This window comes from Xiphias gladius, chromosome 22 (genome assembly GCF_016859285.1).
Source record: "Xiphias gladius isolate SHS-SW01 ecotype Sanya breed wild chromosome 22, ASM1685928v1, whole genome shotgun sequence".
In the NCBI taxonomy this organism is placed as follows: domain Eukaryota; kingdom Metazoa; phylum Chordata; class Actinopteri; order Istiophoriformes; family Xiphiidae; genus Xiphias; species Xiphias gladius.
Window position 1 is genome coordinate 12520073 of NC_053421.1, and position 22057 is coordinate 12542129.

Genomic DNA, 22057 nt, shown 5'->3' on the forward strand with positions numbered 1-22057 from the left:
GGCATTAGGCGCACACGGACGGACACACACACCAATACACACACACACACACGTGCAGCTTTACACACACACGTTTTAAACCCTGACATTACATATGGAAATGAGTTCCTATTAAAAAATCCTTGAGGTGTAATTGTTAATATCAGCTGTCAAAGAAGTCAAGGCACTGGACACACACACGGGCACACACGCACACACACGGACACACACGGACACGGACACAGACACACACACGCGCGCTTGCGCTAAAATGCATGATCACAAATATTCAAATATTCTCACAAATATGCTTCAGACACACAAGATTCACAACCACTCACACACATATACACTACTACAGCTGTGTTATTAATCAGACATAATAAGGTTTAACTCTGTCTAATTCAAGGCTGTTGACCTAATTTCTTGTGTATATGTGCCTACGTGCTTGTGCAGGCACTAATTTGATAAATAATAATACGTCTGGTCAGTATTTATGCTAATATATTCATAACCCACCAGCAGGCATCATATTTGTGTTTGTTAATTCACTTAGCCCGTGCGTGTGTGTGGTGTGTGTGCGTGTGTGTGTGTGTGTGTGTGTGTGTGTGTGTGTGTGTGTGTGTGTGTGTGTGGAATTAGTCACTGTAGCAAACCTGGACTAACTCTAAACACACCCTGCATGTGTATGATTGTGGAAATTTGCAAATTGAATAACGTGTGTGTGTGTGTGTGTGTGTGTGTGTGTGTGTGTGTGTGTGTGTGTGTGTGTGTGTGTGTGTTTTAATTTAGTCAGTGGATCTGCAAACATGATCTTATTATGTAAATGTTAGTATTTTTAAGTAAAAATATGGGACGGTTTCTGTATTAAAGCTTTAGACTAATGGCCGTGGTTTGTTTACTAAGTTAACAAGCTGAGGAACAGATAAACTACATGCAGGGCTACTGATCCTAAACTGCCCATCTTCCCTCTCACTACCTTCCTCTTCTCAACTCTTTTAAATCCTCTCCCACGGCACATAACAACGCCAATTTGACAAACTCTATGACACTAGGGACTCTGCATGCCTTCAATCCACATTTGTAAAGAAGTGAATAAAAGAGTAAAGTGCAAGAGACAAAGCTCTGAGGTCTTATGAAAGCGGCGTTAACAATGGTTGATTTATCTCAGCTGCGAACATACACACATCAAAGTAAGTCACATTAAGTGGAATGTTAGTCACTCTTAGATACCTAAACATGAACACACCATCATCCTCACATCCTCTATGGCCACCTCAGGCCCTGTGACTTCAAGAAACGCGCTGATGAAAAAACAGCTTCTGTGAGTGATGGACGAGAATATCCTCTTACAGATGAATGAAGATGCTTTTTGGCCTGTGTGAGTGCAAGTATGCACATGACGGTAAGTGTGCACATGAGGGTGAGTGTGAGCCATTATGACTATCGAGATAAGCACACTTAGTTTTAATTTTAGCCGTTAACTCTGTTAATGCAAGTTGAACTAAAAAATGTGTTAAATTATCGATGTTTCCTCGGCTTTATGTACAAGAAATACAGTCTTCTAAAAAGTATAAAGTTACATCCCCTTGGTGAAGAAAAAAACCCTTAGAGAAAAAAAGCTGTACATCAATAACTGCTATTGTCCCAATATGCCATTAAATGAAAAATAATGTCACAGTGCAGGGCTCACTGAAGCTACTTTTCACACTACAGCAAGAGGCAGACGGAGAGAGGTAGACTGAGGGACACAGGTTGAGGACTAGTCCTGACATGCATCAAACATGTACAGACATGTATCCAACTGTGGAAGTAAGTTTGTGTGTGTGTTCGCGTTTTTTTTTCTTTATAACCAGTCTGCAATCGTGTTTCATTGATATGGCCAAATCATTTGAAACACAGCACACAGTAAACATAAGAAAGTAAGTGTGTGTATGTTTGTTTGTGGTGTGTGTGTGTGTGTGTGTGTGTGTGTGTGTGTGTGTGTGTGTGTGTGTGTGTGTGTGTGTGTGTGTGTGTGTGTGTGTGTTTGTGTATGTGTGTGCGCGTATGTGTCACACCGCCACTTTTTTTCATGTCTTCTTTTATATCTGTATTAATTTTTGTTCCAAATCTCTTATTTTTCCTCCTCCCCTTATTATTTTCGTTCTCACTAAACTTCAGTTGAATATTTCTGATTTTTCTCTTTCACACACTTTTCTTATTCTCTTCTCTTCTTCTGACTTTTATCTTTCTGTCATGTACTGCAGCCATTTGCTCTTTTCTGGCCCTGTATTTTTCAGTTTCATTATCTCTCTGCTGTTGGTTCATCTGTGAAGTGTCTTATCTGTCATTCTTGTCCATTCTGTCAGTGTATTGTCATGTGAAAACTGCTTTAAATTCCTATTCCTGTACAACACTTTCCACTACATATCATACGCCATATGCCATAGTTCGCATTCAACGGCACAGCAGACTAATATTCTAAAGTTATGATATTAAGGCATAAAAAACCCAAGATATAGCTTTACCTCAACTACTACAGATGTTGATAAAGAACCTTTGAAGTTTCTAAGACAATAAAAAATGAGACAGCACAAGCTTCAACAGATATAATGTAAGATGGCTGGTCTGTGCAAACGAAGTAAGTAAACAAACATAAAAATGACATTTACTTAAGTTTTTTTTTAGCACATAACAATCCAATTTATTAAGTCACTGAATGACCCATTACTGAACCTTTCTTTTGTGCATGCTGGCATATGGTACCTACGGATGGTTTGGCTATGCACTCATGCTGTGAACTTCCCATATTAATATGCATCAAAGGTAAAAACCTTTGAGCTGTGCTGTCTGCTCAGCCCAAACTTGTGCTGTAGAAACCATCAACTTCTTAAATTGATTCACCCCTCTCAGACCAATTCCATTCATTTATACTGAGGCTTAGCGTCAAAAAACCGAGGCCAGATCTGAGTATGATGTACTCTGAAGACCGGTTCTTAAACCAGCTTGTTCTTCACAGAAAAAATCTTCGAACAGGAGTTGATCAGTATAAACTGAATTTCTCCCAGATGTAACATTTCTATGCATCAAAACGTTGTTTTTTTTTCCTGCTGCACTGGACACTGCTCACTGAAGTTCACGGTAAACTAGGCACTCAGAATGCTTACAGATACTAGAAGTGAAAAGAGAAAAAAGAATTATTGTATTTATGTGTTGTGGATCAGCAAATAACAAATAACATTCAGTAAGCATTTTATTTTCACGTTAGTGTTGATATTTAAACCATTAATTAAATCTCAAATTTTTACTTTCTAACTGAAAAAAAGAGGTCTACATCCTCATCTTATATATTGTAAAACAATTCTCTTCTCCACCTGAAGAAAAATAAATCCAGGATGCAGAATAGCACATGTAGTAAACCCTACACCTGCTTGGTTTGGTTGATAATATCAGCTCCCTACCAACTTACTTGATTGCATTTTTTGCATGAAAATGCCATTTAATAACACTGAAGACATAATATACACAATGTGTGGGCAAAGACTCATTATTTGGATTGCATACTGGATGATCAGATTGTAATGAAAGACTCATATTGCAGATTTTAAGAAATAAACTAACAGTAACTATGAGTATGTATGATACTCATACTAACTATGAGTATAAGTATACAGTTTGAAGCAGCATGAATGTATGCAAGGCTTTGAGATACATTCATTTTTAAACTGCTGTAGAAAGCAAGATTTACAAAACATTATGCACCTATTGAAACTGACTTTTGTCTTTTGCATCTTCTACTGGAAAAGCAATTTTTATATTGTTGAACAGTGTTTTTGGTAATTGTGCTGTTGGCTTGCCTCTGTAGTGTAATGTTGCAAAATGAAAATGATCAAGACTTTTTTGATGGCAAAATAATAATCAAGCACATTACATTCCTAAATTGTTTTTGAAGGAGGGAGATTCCAGGCTTTGACTACAAAAACCCATCATGAATTGTCAGTCTGTTCTCATCTGCAAGGAAAATGTAAAGCTATTCTTTCAGTGAAGTCACATACCCTTGCAAAATGGATCATTTCCAAGCTAAAACATATCCCCCACAGTTATTTTCAATTATCTTCTCTACACACACACACACACACAAAGGAGATAAAATGTGCATTTTTTAAATTGCAGGTTTATCTAGTTGTGTATGTGATGGAGAATTATTATTTTTAGACTCACAAAACAAAGCTTGTTTGTCAAGGGGCAATGCCATGTACAACCTGAAGCACAGAGAGAGAGAGAGAGAGAGAGAGAGAGAGAGAGAGAGAGAGAGACCGAGTTCAAAGAGTTAGAAGGAACATTTACTAGAGGACATATTCAATAGTTTCCAGCATTTGCAAAACATTTCTCTGAGCAAGTGTATCTCTTTGTATTTGTGTGAATAAGTGCGTGTGCATCAGCTGTCCCCCCTGTAGCCCTTTTATGTCACCCAACACCAGGGGCTCGTGGCTGTGGCCACGGGTGGTCCACTATGTGAGAACTGGTTCCTGCAGGGGGTGTGAAGAGACCCCCTGATGCTATCAAAATATATACCACAGGGGGACAAACATACAGACACAAGAGTGCGTGCACAAACACACACAAACACTATGCAGAGCTGCAAATTATACTCAAAGGATGTGGGTGTCTTTTTGTAGATATACACACTGATTTTTTTTTGTAAAATAAAGGCAGGCTCTTTCACAATGTCTGCCATTCCAGCTCGTTCCCAAGACAAGAATGAAAAGGATGACTTGAAAAGGACAGGTATTTAAAGGGGAATCAATTCAATAAACAGAAAAGGGGCATTATGCTCAGGTTCTGTGGGCTGAACTGTTCACTGATGTCTTTAGTCCACTGAATTGCAAATCAAAACTGAACTGGCAGTTAAACTAACTGGTCTAGATGAAGGTCGTAGTCTGACAATTAGAAAATAGCAAAGCAAAATGTGGAGTGTGGAGTACACAGTTTTTGTTTTGTTTTTTTATTTAAACAAAGGCAACTTCAATAATTTGGAAACATGTTACCTTCTTTTGTCTTTATGAAAATGGTGAAATAAAAGCAATTTACTGACCACTATCACTGGCTGGAGTGGCTTTTGTAGAAACATACGATGGTCTACTTGTTGTGGGGTACGGGGGAAAAAGTGCCAGGCCCTAACAGGTTGTGTCAAGGAGAGGCCTCAACTTACTATTTTCAAAAGTGTTTTTGAAATCTGCCCAACTCAAACTTCTAAAGCCCCTGGTCATTTGTGGTTTCTCTGAACTAATATGTCATATATGTAGGTGTGCCATCTAAAAAAAGTCAAAAAGTGAAAAAGGTTAGAGGAAAGACTTTTAACAGCAATATTACCTGCTTGGAAGGGTTGTATTGACCATTACCATCAGGCTATGCTGATGTGCAACAACCCAACCATATAAGCCTTCTTTAATAAATATAAAACACAATAATTTGCCCAAAAAACACAAAGCGATAAACTGACAAACATCCGCACCACTGGACCATGTCTAGCCACAATAACTCCAAAAACAAAACAAATGGAATCTCTCTCACTTTTCTTTTAAAGTTGGTGTTGTTTGACTAGTCCCACAGGCCAGTCTTAATATTTCGGTAAAAGTAATAAATGAATGAATGTGTAAATATTTGTTTATGTGTTTCAGTGCCTAAAGCCTTCAGTAGTTAGACGGGCAAGTACAGCAGTGTAACAGCACTAGAACAGCTAAAATCATGGTTAATAAATTATTTCTACATATCATGAAACAACCACTTCATACTATGGATCATTAAAGATTAATTCACAAATGAAGAATAAATAAATGTAGATGGAAATATCTGCAGGGCTAACATTTTGTTGCTGGGTTTCCCTATTCATTCAGATCAATAGAAGATAAATGAGTTGCTGATGGTATGTGCCTTGAGGAATGAACTGGGTTTTGCTTTTTCATAACCAATGTTTTTATTTTTCCATCTCAATGCAGACAAGGGATCCGACATCAGACAGCTAACTAAGTGAAAGGAAAAGAAGAAAGAGAGGGTACTGGTTGTTAAAGGAGAGAGGAGTCACACACAGACACCGAGATTGCAAGATAGGGAGAGAAACCACGTGAGAAAATGATACTGAAAGACCAAAAGAAGACAGATAAAGACAAAAAGGTGATTAAGTTAGAGAGATGTATACAGAAAGAGATGGGGCTAGGAAAATTGATCTGAACCAAAATAGAAAGATAAGAATGCAAGGGAGATGGAACTGAGATGGAACTCAACACAGTGGGAAGCTGTAATCAGCAGAGTGAGGAAAGAAGAGCAAAAGACTGAAAGATAGAACCATCACGGGGACTGAAGTGATGGAATGGATTCAGACAGGAAAACAGACAAACACCAGAGCAAAAGTGGGGCAGTTGCATAATGTTTTAGATTGAGCAGGACCAAATAACCGCAATATCTGTTTAGCTTTCTTTTTCTGTCTGTCTTCAACTCTTCTCCAGGGGCTACAGTCATGAAAAACAAAGCAAAAGGCTTGCTCACTAAGGTTACTAGAATATAAAAGGAACTGTAAAAAGAAAGATTTGCCCACATATTTGGTCTTAATCAAGAGATCTTTTAAAATTCTACAAATGCTGTTTCCTTTCATTCTCTTTCTGGCACTTTTCAGTCTTGCTCCTCAGGTTTTCATTAATCTCTCTCTTATGAGTCCTCTCTCTTTTACAGGTAATGAGTTGTGTTGATCACAACATTGATGTGAGGTTCAAGTTAATTACAGGTAGAATAACCAATTAACTGTGATGTGTGTGCTAAATGGGTGTACATGTGATGTGTATGTTTGAGCCTGTGAGGGGTATAAAAGATAAAAGGCCGGTACTTTAAGAAACTGAGAACAGAGAAAATGAGTTCACCTTTTCCTTGTATGTCAGACAAATATAAATGAATTGTCTATGAATCAAATGTACATGTGATAATAAACCCTTTAAATATGTTAACACTTTAAGGTGACACAAAAGACAGGCTGTTTATTCAGTACTTATACTTAGGCTGTGGAAAGAAAATGTGGAAATATAGGTGTTTGTCTATAAAGACAATCGGTTCTGAAAAACATGTTGAAATCTCTGTTCATTGTTTAAAAAAGTATAACGTGAACTAAGAACAGATCTAAAAATTCAGTCCTCACAAAAATTGACAGGGGAACCTCTAACCCAGTTTTTAATACTTTAGCTTACATGACGGATATGTCATAGTAGCCCATTGTGGAAATCTCCAGTCAACTTCAAGCTTCTCTAATCAATATTTTGACATTAACAATGGTTCAAGTGACTGTGTGTAATGTGAAGGTCACTTGTAGGTAAGCACTTGGATCATTTTAGCATCTTTCAGCTCACTGTTTTGGTTTTTGCAGCCTGAAACTTTACTGTTCTGATTCACTCTCACTGTTCGTACTAGTGTAGTTTCCAGATGCAGCTGGGAGGTGTTTTCAACTACGAGCTCTGTATGCCACCTGCCCAACACCAAACACCTAAAAAACAAAGGTAGTGACTTGCTGATGAATATAGTGGAGCATTTAGTAGCTAAAGAGCCAAATATTTCCAGGAGTTGTTTGAGACAGAAACAGAGCTAATAGGAGAGTAAATATTGGACTTAAATTCCACAGGCCAGAAATACACCTAACGTGAAAGCTAATGTTGCTTTGTGTTTGCTGCATGTGCAACTGTTTGCCATAACAACTTTATGAGCTGATAATATGTTATTGTTTTTATAGATTTTTCTACTGCCCCCCTCTTTATTTAAAAAATAAAGTTAACTATACTTGCATATTCCAGATAACGGTTAACTGTTCAATAAAGACGGAAATGTAAACTGTTGGATCGTGATAAATGTAGGCACGCTGGCTTCTGTCCACCTGAAAAATGTGCAAATTAAACATATTGGATGGAAAGCTATCTGAAGGAATGTGATACAACTGCCTTCATTTGTGGATATGTTTAGGGCCATGACAAACACACTCAAAAAGTCATTGTACTGCACTTCTGAGTGCCATTTAATACCCAACTGCTTTTTATCATCTACCTTTGACTGATCCAATGCCGTCTACCATCTCGGAAATCCACATGACTGAAATATGCCACATGGCAGAAACTTTAATCCCTGCAGGTATCTAAGGGGCTTTGATTGTGTGACACTGCCAAAAAGCTGAAAGGGTTCAAACAAGGGACTGTGCAGATTAAACAGCCAAATTAATCTCTCCTTCTCCAGCCTCGCAAGCTCCAAGTCTAGACTTCAAAGCAGGCAAAAACTTGAGGACTTGAGCCACTTGTAGCTTTTTTCCTTTACATTGGTGCGTGTCTGTCTACATCATGACTCACTGAGGCTTATGGAAACAACCTTGTAGTCATGTAGTCTGTTATCTGTAATAGAAGAGTAACTGGTTATGAACCAGGAAGCAAAGGCTCTTTTATAAAGGGCATAAAAACATACATGGAAAAAAAAAAAAAAAAAGAAAAACTCAACTGACAAAAATGTTTTTAACTCAGGAAAGCAACTGAGTGGAAATAAGACCTGGTGAAACGACTCAGATTCATTAAAAGATTTCAGTATCCTTGTTTTGAGAGAAAGACACAGGGTACCAAAGAAGCACAGCAGAAAGATAGGATGGGAAAGGAAAATGAGAAACAGAAACTGATAAAAATAACTACTAGAGAGTAAAAGAATGACTGGGCCAGCAAAAAAGGAGAAAAAATGTGTCATACAAAGTTAGGTATATAAGTATTTGGACAGGGACACAATTTTTGTAATTTTTCCTCTGTACACCACCACAATAGATTCAATAGATAGATAGATTTTATTTTGAATTCAAGATTCAAAATAAAAGCCATTTTTATGTATAGTACCTCATTTTCAGCTCAAAAGTAATTGGACAAACCAATGTAATAATAAAAGTCAGGATTAATTTTTATACTTAGATGAAAATCCTTTGCAGTCAATGACTGCATGAAGTCTGGAACCTATAGACATCACCAAATGCTGAGTTTCCTCCCTTGAGATACTGGCAAAGTGTAATCTGGCCTTTCTGTTTTTGAGTTTTACCAGTGCTTTGCACCTTGTGATAAACCCTCTTCATTTACATTCATGAAGGCGTCTCTTGATTGTAGGCTTTGACAATGATAAGCCTACCTCCTCAAGAGTTTTCTTGACCTGACTAGATGTGTTGAAGCGTTTTTCTTCACCAAAGAAAGAATTCTGCGATCACCCACTTTAGTTGTCCCTTGTGGTCTTCAAGGCCTTTTGGTGTTGCTGAGCTCACCAGTTCATTCCTTCTTTTTAAGAATGTACCAAATTGTTGACTTGGCCACTACTAAAGTTTCTGCCATCTGTCTGATAAGTTTGATTTGTTTTTTCGGCCTAATGATGGCCTCCTTCATTTGCATCGACAACTCTTTGGACCATATATTGAGAGTTCCCATGAACAGCTACCAAATGCAAAGTCAAGACACTTGGAATCAACTCCAGACCTTTTGTCTGCTTAATTTGTTATGAAATAATGAAGGACCAAGCCACAACTGGCCATGAAACTGATTGTTAGTCAATTTTACAATTACTTCTGAGCCTCTAAAGATGAGGGACTATTTATAAAAATGGCTGTAATTCTTAAACATTTATTGCAATATTTTTGTTGAGCCCCTTGAATTAAAGCTGAAATTCTACACTTCAATCCCATCTTGAAGGCTTCGTTTCAAATCCAATGTGGTGGTGTACAGATTGACACTATGAAAATTATGTCACTGTCCAAATACTTATGCACCTAACTGTAGGTAAAACAATAAAAATATGAAGTGAAATAATCCTTACATGATTCATACGTCATATGTCCCTCTCTTCTGGGGAGTTAAGTACTGTTATTTTGTTCGATTGTTTGTTTGTTTTTAATCTTTTTTTTTCTTTCCCCTCCAGTAGCATCTGGGTTGGGACACAAAACAGGGTCACAGGAGGACTGAGAGGGGGTTTCTCAAAATAAAAAAAATGTTTCTTGGAGTAGGCAATCATTCCAAATACTTACAAGGCTAAAATAACATGGAAGACGATGTCATTTATTTGCATTAATTTTCAAATTTCTTTTTGACTCTCAAAGACTAACACGGAGGAAGTTGCTATGTAAACAACAGAGCAGTAGTGTGCTTAACAGCTTGGGAAAGGGAACACACACACATACACGGTGACGTTTTGGGAGGAAGAACTAAAAGCCAAATGTGAGTCAGAGGACTTAGAGCAGTTAAACATTTTAACAGGCACAAGCCTGACTCTTGTTGTGTGTGTGTGTGTGTGTGTGTGTGTGTGTGTGTGTGTGTGTGTGTGTGTGTGTGTGTGTGTGTGTGAAACAGAGATTGTGTGCGAAGCCAGACAGACAATAACAAGGCCAGTGAGCCGAGCACATGGTCTGAGTCTTAATCTAAGTGTTTTACTGCCACCTATTGACTGATCGTCTAACTGCGCTCCCCTCCCCCACACAGTGTTGTGCAGCAGCAAAATACAGTCGTACACCACCTTTATGAGAGAAAAAGAAAAACCAGATGGAGCAGAGGGGTCAAAAGAAGAGGAAAACATGTCATGAAAGGAAAGAGAAGTGAGAAAAGGGAAGAAAGATGTTTATAGGAGACAAAAACTTCTTTCAGTACCTCAAAAAAACAAGTTAAAAATCTGTAATACATTTTCATCTTTTAGAGGACCATTTTTGTTCATCTTCAGCTGTTTTAATTGCTTTAATACTTTAAACTGAATGCGTTCATGCCATTACGTGCCCATAATATATGTTGCAATTGCTTACCTCTTCAGTGTACTACTGTGCTGAAAATACTTCCAAACAATCTATCCTACAGTGAGAAAAGTCCCATATATAATTATTAACACAGATTTTTTTTAACATTTGTATGTATTTCACATAGAAATATGGTACAGAAATTATAGAGTAATTATTCAGTCCATACTTCACCTCACTCTCCTATACTGTAGTAGACTGTATAAAGTTATACGGTTAGTGTAGGGCTATTACACATATCGTAGTGCAATGAAAATTAAAGGGTAGTAAACTGGTGCATTGCAAAAGCAGCACTATGGTAAAGAATACAGATATTAGTTCTTACAGTAATAAACAGCTTTAAAACTATGTACATAACTTTAGATATACAGCACATTTAGCAGTACAAGCGAATACAGAACATTTAGTAGCACTAAGGTATATAACGCAATACAGTGGAAATATAGTAATAATATAAAATATGGTATTTATCACTGGTTTTAAAAATTTTCTATATAGTGTAACGAAGTAGGAAAGGTGTGGACACAAGTTCACAGAGGACAGAGCAGATGGTGTCTGCTGGACTTACACAATCGCATGCGCACGCACACACACACACACACACACACACATGCACAGACAGACAAACACACTCCGGTGACATAATAGCACCATGCCAGGTGTGCAGTTGGTAGCCCGCAGTCTGGCACAGTGAGTTGTGAGTGTGTATGTATATGTTTGTGTGTATCCCGTGCTCTCTTTGTGTGGAAGGGGCCCCCTATTCACTAGTCTCTGCTGCCAGCTTGGCACTAAATCACAGGACAAGACGGTACATGCGCGCGCACACACACACACACACACACACACACACACACACACACACACACACACACACACACACACACACACACACACACACAAGTGCATGCACACACCGCCCTCTGTTGTCTTTTTGTCTATCCTATGAAGAGAATGAAAAGAGGTCAAACAGGAAGACAGAAGCAGAGAAGGAACTGAAGGACGGCTGTACTTAAGTTGAGCTCTGAGAGCAAAAGACAAAAAGAGATATTTAAGGATATTTCATGTGTTTCAAGAATCGAGACAAAATAAAAGAAAATAACTGTCCTCTCTTATCTTTAGTGTCTCTGTGGCTCTCCTCCCAACAGTGAGCTGACTCAAACTGAGAATGCATACACAGACACCCTTAAACAGACACACAACCTTGCCTGAAGAGACTGCCTGAGGAAACATTGCATGTGTGCGTCTGTGTCTGTGTGTGTGTGTGTGTGTGTGTGTATATATATATATATATATATATACATACTTTATATTCTTGTGTACAGTGTGAATGAGTGTGTTTAAATGCAAACAAGTAGCAGCTACCAAACAGCCAAGAGTTTGGCTCTGTGTTAAACTACTGACAATAATTACACAACCAATAAAATATTTACACTGAGACAAGGAGGGACAGAGTGAGATCAGACACAAGCAGTAACAAGCCGATCAAGAGGTAGAGAAAAGCACAAACTGAGGGATTCTCTACTCTACTGTATATCAAATGTGGCTACCTTTAATGAGAAATATAACCTGTATACAACTGGCTTTCAGTCACTTCCTAGCAAGTTGCCATGGCAGCTGCAACTACACTACCGACTTCATTGGTAAGGTATGCCACTCCTACAACAAATACTAGCAGTTAGGCTGCCTGTTCGTGAATATTATCTGGTGCGAATAAGCCAGCACACAGGGCTAGAATCAGACCAGGATGTGATCTTGTAGGCTCTTCGGTGTCTATCTTGACCAAAAAAGGAAATTAAATGACAATACACCTTTTTCATGGCAGATATTTTCATATCTACTCCTACTACTACATTTCAGAGCAAGAAAAGCACAGGTGAAACTCATAACATTAATGATGGCTCTGTTCCATTTTGGTGTCTCAGTAAGCTACGCCACCAAGCCAGTATGTACAATACAGGGCCCTGAGAGTGGAACACCTAAATTTAATGCGGCTATGATTAGCATTATTAATTACTTGGAATGTAGTCTCCCAGTCGACCGGTCAATTGATTGGTCGATATGCTCTCGTCCAACCAAATTCTCATTGGTTGATCAATCGCCGGTGTTACATCAAAGCCTTCCAGGATTAATCCATTCTTTTCGGCGGTGGGAGGGATAGACTGCCTGTGAAAACAGTTTCACAGCTTTGAACTCGACCAACCTAATGAAGACTGCTAGGTCTAACTTATTAAAGATTTACTGAAGGTTTACTGAAGGTTTACTTGGGGTGAGCTCCGAACTTATTGACATCATATCAAAGAAGTCATCAATGTGGCTCCATTTTGTTAAAATGGATGACCAAAAAAGTCGAGTGTAAACCTTTAAAACAGCTGTTTGCAAATAACAGCTCAAAAACCAAGATGGGATATCATCTAACTGGTAGACTAACATGTCTGCAATAGGCTGCTTCTTCAACTTTCGTGTTTAACGCTTGAGGCTTTCGGTATGAACATAACAGAATTGGTATATTTTAATACGTTATGCTGCAAATGTTAGCTTTTTATCTTTATTTATAATTCATTTAGGTTAATGAGGCTACCAGGTAGAGTTCACTCAGTGCACTGTGGCTGATTTAGTTAATCTAGCGTTAACGTGCAGATTTTTTTTTTTATCCAACCAGTCGATTGGTTGAAGAGTTGACCACAGCCCTATTAATTACACCAGCAATTGAGAAAAAATTCAAAAAAGTCAAAATGTCTGCTGTAACAAAAATCTACTGAATTGAATTACTGAGGCTGACTATTGAAGCAACACAAAATTTGTACCAAATTTCTTTAGGAAATGTTTGTCAAAATCTATCATATCATATCAATCTAATATTAATGTATGAGTAATTGAAGTATTAAAGTATTTAAGACCAAGAAAAGACCAATCCACATCTCCCTGCTGAACTAAAAATTGTTCACCATAAAATTCAAAAACCAAAAGGTACATACCAAATCTGTATGTACCTTAAGTATACATCATAATCGCAAGTACTTTGAAGCTTTCCTGTTTCTGTTGACTTGTTTCACATAATCACGCTGCCAGCACAAGCATTTCTTCTGCATATACCATTAATTTGGATGTTTAACAAAATACATGAGTTCCACTGAAGACTTTTCATTTGAATTTCAGGTTGTCCAAGTGGAAAGAAAATCTTTAACCATTTTAGTGTTGTGCTTCACCCACAGAGCTATACTAAGAATTAAACCCTTTCCCTCATCTTTGGCACTGCCAGTGTCATGTGCATCGATAAAACTAAAAAGAGATACTTAATTTAAGTAAAAAAAACTTAAGACATGGTATCCACTCCTTGATGCTTCAGTAGTGGTGGCATATGTTTGAAGTCTGGTGCGTGTGTGTACAGTATGTGTGATTGAAGTCTGTTTGAGTTTGGTGGCTACACAACAGCCAGTTTTTGGAAAAACTGTTGCTGGAGCCTGAACCACTTCCCAGTGCAGAAGAACACACATGAAGAAACTTCTTTCTGTGTGAAAAATATCAGCAAGTTATCGGTCTGGAAGAGATTCTGAAAATCCCTTTTTAGCTTCTCCGTGAGAGATTTCCCAGAGGATAATGAATTTGACTGCCTCAACAAACACAGGAAATGTGTGTTAGTGCTTGCATGCTCAGCAGTTTTCCACATGGTCTTTCCAATAGAAGGCACTTTGATGGTGGGGACTCAACTATGATCAATGTGCTCCTATCAATATTTCAGTCTCTGCTCCTCCGCCTGTGTCTCTATTGCCAAATCTCAATCAATAAGAGACAAATTAGATGCAAGTTTTCTTTGAATCTTCTAACCTCCATCTACTTTACCTAAATGGATGCAACGTGTACAATTTACTTTGGGACATGTGCATACAGATCTGTATCTATATGTATGTGTTGTCTTATCTGCAGAGAAAATGTGATATTATTAATAAGTACCAAACATGCAAAATTTCACATTTGCTTAGACCCTGTAAATCTGTCAAATTTGTTTCCTGCATTGCCCTGATCTCAGTACTCCATAGCCTTTTCTCTGCTGCAGTGATGATTGTCCCAACAAGGTTCATTTACCTTCCCTGTAATCTAATCTGAGGTGTAATTTAAATGTACCCACTAAACTTTACCTTGAACACCCAACCTGGAGGAACCGCTGACCCAAGGAGGTACATTCCTGGCAAACTTTGGCTGCCTCGTCTTCCCATGTGTCACATAGTCGCAGCAGCAGAGGTAAACAGGAGCTGACACCTGTCACAGATGTTGGAGCTAGCCAACGAGCAAGCCCACATATCTCTCTATCTATGTCTATCTGTCAGCTGGAGCCATGGGAACTAAGCAGTGTCATTTCTGCTAATATCTGTGTTCGACACTGATGCCATCAGTCATATGGAAACGGGAGAAAAAGCAGACGATATCTGTGAATATTAGTGGGTATATCTGGCTTTGATGTATGATGTATCATAAGAAAGGGACTTGTGATGTGAACATTAACAAGATAACTCTAAAAATTGTATTATATTGTCATTTTCATTTGCAAAATCCAGGCATTACATTGTATTTCCAGTGGTTTTGCTTCGAATATACTGCAACAAACAATTTTGCATAAGGGAGAAAAGCACCAGCTGTCACTTCTAGAAAAAAAAGCAATAGTGGTGGTACAAGGTTTCCGTTGTGTGTTGTCATATGCCAGCACTCGCTACAGTCCAAAAAATTCAAGCAGTGTCCTGTTTGCTAAAATGCATGTCGCACACTAATGTAGTGTGTCATGTGGGAGTGATAGCAGTGTGTCTGTATCTATGAAGCGTCACGTCCTGTTTTAGACAGGGCCATTTCAAAAACACCCTACTGACAGTTTAAAATGACAAGGCGACAGCCACAGTGGGGGTTTGAAGACCACAACAAAAATAGAGTTCTCTCTCGTACACAGTCTTGTCTCCTGTCAAATTTCTCAGGGGCAGCTGCCATGTTTACACAGGGTGTCTGCATGTTCCAAAGGTTAAAGCCTTTTGTAACAAGCTTTTATTGCTGCCTTGAATATAAGAAGAGAAATCAGCCAATTTACAAATAAATATATAAAATAAAATCTATTTTAGTATAAATGGGAAGTACAGAAGGTGTTTAAGTTTAGAGGACAAGAGGAAAGCCAGGAGGAGGAGAAAAGTCACTGTTTTGTTGGCAGACTGCGGACAGATGTAGGTTGTTTCCCTTCTATTTACTGTACTCACCTCATGGAATATACTTCCATCTTCAGAAGTGCTCACCCAGAAGAATATGAGTCAATGAGCTATTTTAGTATAAATGGGCAGTACAGAAAGTGACTTAATTATGCTTTATGTAACACAGATGTGATTGGAAAAAAGAACATTTAAATTATAAACCTGGTTAGTTTTTACCCTCACTATACTACTGCATGTTGCGGCTGCACTACGAACAGCAGAAATATTTGGCATGTACAGTTGTATTCATTCTTTTATATTACAACTGAATATCTGTCATAGCAATTCATGAGACACACACACTCACTCGTAATTATAGGCCTGGTCACACACCATCATCCGTCATCACCTGACCACTGAGAGCAGCATTTGGTGGAATTTATTTTAGTTACCGTTGCACGCACAATTTAAAATGACCTCTCTCCTGTAATGAGCATTTTTGCCCAAAATTACGGGAGGCCTTGTGTTGCCCTACAGGTTTTTTGCAGCCTGTCTTTTGCTCTAGAGGGAGAGCCTTGATGGCAGACAGGCCTCATATACCAGAGCCAGCCCTGTCTGCTCAGCAAATTCACTCACAAGGTGATTGATTTGGGGTTTTTAGAAACAGAATGTCAAGGAAAGACCTTCATTAAAATCCCCCCCCCCACCCAAAAAAAAGAAAAAAAAGAAATTGCAATCAAAGACAAAAGCAATACTGGTCAGAAAAACATAGGTGTGCAAAATTTCCCTGTAAGGGAGACAAGAATTCAACTTGCCCATATATTTTGCTTGTGAAGTTTTATGAAGTTTTATGAAGAAAGAAGTCCTTCACAGTTTAGAGATTATCATGGTTAACAATGCAAATATTTTAGTATGACATACAGTTTAGTATAATTTAACAGGTCCAAAAATACTCTGGGCTCCTAATTGCCGCTACTGCTGATATACAGGACAGCAGAGCAACAGGAAGACGTGAGCGAAGGAGTAAGTAAAAGACAAGAATGAAGGCTGGAGAGAAGGTTAAATGTGGAGGACAAGAGGAAAACCAGGAGGATTGTTGGCAGACTGCTGGTGGTTGTAGGTTGTTTACCTTCTATCTACTGTACTCACCTCATGGAGAATACTGCCATCTCCAGAATTGCTCACCCAAAGGAAATGATTAAATATTTCTTTACTTCTGGCTGTTTCACACACACCTAAAAGACACACTTCTGAGACAACACACACCAACTCACGCACAATCACTGTTCTCCAATATGTCTCTGTCACACACACCAAACAAGGCATAGGAGCCCCCACCTTCCCCACCCATACACTCACACACACACACCCACAACCTTGTCATTTCCTATGACATCCCCAGCCTCCATTACCTGCATACATTAACGAACCTCTCTGATGTTAAAAATTACACATTCATACATTTGAATTATTCAGATTATTTTAAAAGCTGTGCACTCACTCACTCTCCCTTTTTTCCAGATGGAAAGAGAGCTATTTACCTCAAATCGCATTTGAATAAAGCCTATAAATCCTTTCAAAGTTCCCTGAGATAAACCAATCAAATACCCCCAACGCAGGCTGACTGGCCAATCAAAATTAGCATTCATACTTGCAGCCTTTTTTTATTCAAAAGACATCAAATAGCAAATCGAATTGCAGGGCCTACTTGTGAGGTTCAATTTGTTTGAGATAAGAAAAAGATGACTAATAGAGAGCGAGTGAGAGAAAAAGGGGCCATAATGTAATTCCAAACCTAACAAAAATATTTGATGGAGTAAACAGCGTGCCTTTGGTTTATAAATGTGGTAGATGATTCTATTTGTTCAGCAAAAGAGAAATATATTATATCTGACAGGCAAAATATATATTAGATGGCCAAAGGGTGTGGACGCCAAATTATTCCCGAGATGAAACCTGCTTATCAAACTCGCCAGTGAGTGCGTGAATGTCAGTTGTGTGTGTTGGGGTGTGTGCGAGAAACAATTATAACATGGTCAACAAGAATTGTTAAACTAGGTTGGAAAACAGTGTGTCCTACTTCGTGTGTTTATGTGACATGACAAGAGTTAAGAGTAATAAACAAAAAAAAGTAAAAAATAAATAAAAAATAAGGATGGAAAAGAGTGTTTGTGTACAGGAATGGAGACATGAAAATATGGAGATTCAAAGGGCCAAAACTGACCAGGAAGAGCAAAATGTTTTAAAGGTTCACTAACTTAAACACCCTTTAATTGTGGCTGTATCCACCACGGAGAATAGTGGATAGACAGTGAAACCTCATCTCTCTCCTCTCTCATTACCCATCGCTGTCTCCGTCTCATTCCAACTGTCTGTAAATCATGACAGGCAGTAACCTCCAGCTTCCTCTTTCTCTGTTTTGAAAACAACTAACTGTCTTTGACACTCATGCTTCCTGCATTTTAACGGATTACACACACACGCACAGTCACACACACATACACAAAAAAAACCCTATATCTGAAATTTTTACTTTGTATTCTACAACTATGGTTAATCATAATCATGTCTAGTAATATTTAGCATGAACTTGCAAATTGTTGAGTTGGTTGATTTATTCATTCATTCAGTTAATGAATATCTTCTATGGTTATCATTGGGGCTGTAGCTGAGTTTTACTTGGATGAGTTTTTGAGACAGTTTTTTAAAAATACAGCATGCAGGGCAAATGTTTACATTACAGAACAGTAACACAAGTACAGTAATATGAGTCTGTTTACCAAGAAAAACAGTATGTCTTGTACTTCTAACTTCTCTCGAACAAGTGTAAAGGGCAGGTGTATCTTCACCCTGCACTGTTGCCCACATCCCACATGTGTACAAACACACAAACACACAAACACACACACACACACACACACACACACACACACACACACACACACACACACACCTACGTTCAAGCAGCTGGTGAGTTTGCCCTTGACTGCCCAACCCCGGGCACTGCAGTGGCATAGATGCAGCTGTTTTAGAGAGTTCTGGAAGGGATTTAGAAAGCTTTGTCCTTGTCAAGGGTATATTCTTGCTTTTCATTATACTGACATAAACTGAGGCCGTGTTCATCCCGGCAACAGTACTGACTCAAAAATTCCAGACTCCTTATTCATGTCAATGAGACCACTGCTTTGCAGTTTGGGTGAGTTGTAAAAACCTGCCACAAAATAATACAAACAACTGTCTAGCATCTTTACATCTGTTAAGACTTCACACTACACTTCCAGGTTGATATTTCAGTTTCTTACGGATACATGTATCAACACAGCCATGCAGTTTCTTGTGTATTTTGGACACAGTAGTGCTGTCAATCTGAACACAACCTAAGGCTGCAACAGAAACAGTAACAACATGGTGCCCACAAGTCATATAAATGATGACTTTTAAAAGTATTTAAGAGTATTCAGTCAGTGTGCGTTTGTGTGCCAGCATGAATCTATGGACAACTCAATCCTACTGCCTCAAAGCATTGCCTTCAAAAGTTTTGTCAGAAAAAGGAACATTGTCAAATCAATAATGTGAATTTGCTGCTGTACTATCTGCCATTAAAAAGTCTGACTGTCATTTTTTTTTTTTTTTAAGTAGGGGGTTCCTAAAGCACTGGGGTGTACCACTGTCCAACTAGTAATGGTTATGCACAGAGAGTAAGGTGCAGCTGGCTTTTTAATCAAAAGGGATACATTCAAAAATTGAGGTATTTTGCTAGAACATTGTCATAAAAGATGAATGTCTGTAGCCAAGATCTTATTATCACCATGAACATTGAGATCCTAAGAAAGAGCAGAGTCAGGCAATTTGCTACATATGTAAGTAGCATATTTGTTCCCTTTAGACTTTTCTACTGCATTATCAGTGTTAGAAATCATTTACATTTTTGTCGCTCTAAGAATAAGCACATTCAAATTGCAAAATTAAGAATTAATCTAAGTAATCTGACATAGATTAGCTGACATACAGCATTTTTAGAAATCTTCATGTCTGTGATAGCTCTCAGGAATGAGGTAAACAAGCTTTGAGTTGATCAGGATTTAAAATCAAGCTCTTCTAAAACATTCATGGTCAAATTCTCAGGTTGAACTACATTTAAATGATGTGATTGAACAATAAAATGTTAATAGGATGAGAAAACTGACCAAAAGTTATTATTCTCTGGGCATGAAGACACCAAACGCAGCATTTGACATGCATTAGGGTAGGAGGTTTGGAGAAAAGAGGAGGGGAGATGATGTGAGTGGGTTGCAAAGGATATTAACATTGATGTGTGCAACATATTCAGTGTCTGTTTATACTGATGCAATACACAAATTTTAGACTAAACACCAGAAAAATAACTTTCAAAAATCCAAAAGGCTATGCCAATATGAAAGTCACAAAACAGATAATATACTGTATATAATAAATGTTTTGGAAGTGACATTTGTGTTATCGATGTGTAGATTTGCCCTTGACTGACCCGCCTGGGGCTCTAATAGGCACATGGCCTGCTGTGCAGTTAGGGATTCTGGGAGTCTACTCTCAAGGAACAGATGCCAGGGCACAACAGCTGTTCATCTGGCATCAAACTAGAGCCAACTGGCTGGACCCTCTACCCATGAACAAAAACATCAACATGTGTTACTAAAGCTTCCCCCCTTAACAGGACAATCACACAAATACACACACACACACACACACAAAATAATGACAATGCACTGAAGCCACACACAGTAACACACACAAACACCATGACTTGCAAGTGACATAAAACTTGCAATCTTTACTGACACCACCAAGAGCCACATTTAATCACGGGTACACTGTACACTCACCAAGAACTGTGTAACCCAGTATCAGCACCTTCAATTATCCAATAGCAGCACCTCCAATTCCACAGCATATAAGTCAAATTTATCGCTCACTATTAATCACTTAATCACTGGACATTCAGTGACCCTTATTGCCATGTAAGTAGCTCTCTTTTTGAGAGAAGATTTTGAAATGATGGAGCAAATAAACATCTTGATTCACAGTCATGTTGTGATTGTGTGTGTCTGTGTGTGTGTGTGTGTGTGTGTGTGTGCATGCATGTGTGACAGAGATAATGTACTCACCCTGGAATGACTGCCTGGCTCTCTCTACTAGCTCCTCAATGGGATAGCTGGCCAGGTCGCCTCTGGCATGCTTAGTCTTACAGTAGGTACATGCATTCAGACACCTAGACAGACAAATGCAGACAAACAGAGAGACAATAAGAGAAAGAGAAAGGGATGGAAGGACGAGAAAGAGTATTCTTCAAACATCAAAGTTAGATTTGTATAAAATTGAGCAAACAAATTCAAACTCTTTGTACTTTATTATTAGTTGACGCTAAGGCATTAAAACATGCTAATATTTCACAAAAACGTTGAAATTTGCAATGGGGTTAAATTTGGTCCACTTCCCACAAAATGGAAAATATGATTTAGCTTTTTTATTCATAAATCATGTTTGCTTCTTGTACACTTGACCGGCAAGAAAGACAGTTATTTTTTTGCTTCTGATGATTAATTTCTGTATTTTATAAAACTACAGAGTAACACATTGCAAATCATTTACAATATAACATCTCAAAAGTGACCAATCCAGCCATTAACAACATTTTCACTTGAATCAACTGAGCTGTGGAAATACATGGGACTGAGAAGCACATGGTGAGTGTAAAGAGACTCTTTAATGTTATAATCAAATCTATTCATGCACACTTTTCAAATAAGGCAGAAGCAGGAGAAGAAAGCAGGGAGTCAAAACTGCCCTTTCTTTCCTAAACTGTTTATAAGGACTCCAGCTAGCTCCAAAATAACTGTGGACAGCTGTCTCTCTGACCGAGGCAAGCAGTGGAAAGATTAGACTCAATACATTGTTTTGTTGTACTAAAAGTAGAGAAGCTTAATTCAAATTGACTGTGAAAAGGAGCAAGTAGGACTATGAAGCAGAAAAATTAAAATAAGAAACAAAATACACATAAAAAAGAGAACTACTCCCTCACACCAGATACAGAAACAATGAGTGGTATTAAGTCTTTATTTAGGATGAAGGG

The 22057-nt window shown here is 38.3% G+C and overlaps 1 protein-coding gene across 1 annotated transcript in view; it reads right to left on the reverse strand.

The window, feature by feature from the left end:
- Window positions 1–22057, reverse strand: part of cdkal1 (CDK5 regulatory subunit associated protein 1-like 1) — a 238596-nt gene that overhangs the window by 112907 nt on the left and 103632 nt on the right. The gene's annotated exons all lie outside the window — the stretch shown is intronic.